The sequence below is a fragment of the Lolium rigidum genome, chromosome 4 (assembly GCF_022539505.1).
Source record: "Lolium rigidum isolate FL_2022 chromosome 4, APGP_CSIRO_Lrig_0.1, whole genome shotgun sequence".
NCBI lineage: Eukaryota > Viridiplantae > Streptophyta > Magnoliopsida > Poales > Poaceae > Lolium > Lolium rigidum.
Window position 1 is genome coordinate 272,846,315 of NC_061511.1, and position 1,521 is coordinate 272,847,835.

Sequence of the window (1,521 nt, forward strand, 5' to 3'; positions counted from 1 at the left end):
GATGCAGGGCGAATCGAGCGATGCGGGCGATGGAGTGGTGGTCAGGTGCACACGTGGGGCTGGGGAGTGGCACTCCGCATACGGGCGCGCGTAGCTGTCCAGCTGATAGCAAGTACGGTGAGCTGATTTACTCTCATCTTTCTTCCCTTCTACTCATGTCTCTGTCTGTTGCTAGACAATTTTTGTTGGAAGAGTAGCGAGAGGATCAAGGAGGGGCGGCGCTGGCCCGGCGCTGTGCCACACGAAGATGCATCACATCTCCCTCCTCATCCCTTCTGATTGGTCTCCCCAACCTGAGATTCTTATTCTGACTCGTATCAGGGCGTGGTGCTATCACAGCGGCAAGTAGGCAATCAACACCACCCCTTCTCCTCTTTATTTCTTGATTTTTAGAAGGATTCATCTTAATTTGAGATGTTAATTTGTGATTGTGTTCTTTCTCTTGTATCTCAGGATGTGATCCTGGCTAAGATGAGGTGGCTATCACTGCTTGTAGTTTTTCCCCACCACATGTTTGTTGAAATGTCTGACTCAAATTGAAATTTCTTTTATAAATGTAGGTGACGTCATCTCCTCTACCAGATTGTTCAGTCGCTTTTGTCACACCATGTGATGTGTAGATCAAGTGTTCATCATGCGGTACAGCTGGGAAGGAAGGCCGCAAGGTGAGTCAATGTGCTCTTTTTATCTTCTCCGTTTCGAGCATATGTTCAACACCACTCGCTTGATTTAATCCCCTCTATTTGTTTCAACAATGGAAGCATGTATTAGTGAACCAATTGGAGGTGCCGTTTGAGTCCTGCTACATCATTGATATCCTAGATATCCACATGGTACGTCAACTTTTTTCTGTTCCTTTTGTGTGCTCTTGGGATTAATTAATGTGATGACTAACTGCAATCACCCTATTCGAGAGCGATGTCGAGCAGGGAGCTATGTTTTGACAATGGGAATTGTAGTTTTATCTTCCAATCTTTTAATTCGAACCAAACTTTGTATATCGTTTATCATAGAACATGTCAAAATTATATGTAGGGTTAGTATATCTGTGCAATCATCTATTCATGCATCATTTGATACATATATCTGGAACTTCTAATAAAGGATATATGATATAGTTTCATTTCATAATAAATTCCTCTTTAACTACCAATGAAGACCATGTTGTGGTATTAAGGAATATCTAATTGAACTTTTGTACTGTAACAGTGACTAGACTTAGCTCTAAAGTGTGCATATGGTTCTTTCCATGCATCATGTACCACACACCTGCTACACCAGTCAGATCAATACATGGTAATAATAGATATTTGTTCATAAAGTTTCCAGATAGAGTAATTACATTTTTCTAAAAAGTTGATTTGCAAACATGTACCACCTTGTTGGTGTAGTGAGTCGGTACAGATCAGCTCGGTCCATACATGCACTACATATATACTTGCTAAGGATGTGTAAATATAGGAGGGTAATTAGAAGCTACCATCTTGGTGCCGCTGCATAAGGTTCTGATAATGCTTTATT

The 1,521-nt window shown here is 41.4% G+C and overlaps 1 long non-coding RNA gene across 1 annotated transcript; it reads left to right on the plus strand.

The window, feature by feature from the left end:
* Positions 1–228: 228 nt before the first annotated feature.
* Positions 229–791, plus strand: LOC124707399. The gene is made up of 4 exons (XR_007004845.1): positions 229–345; positions 454–476; positions 561–665; positions 762–791. It is a non-coding gene; the product is annotated as an uncharacterized LOC124707399 (long non-coding RNA).
* Positions 792–1,521: the final 730 nt, after the last annotated feature.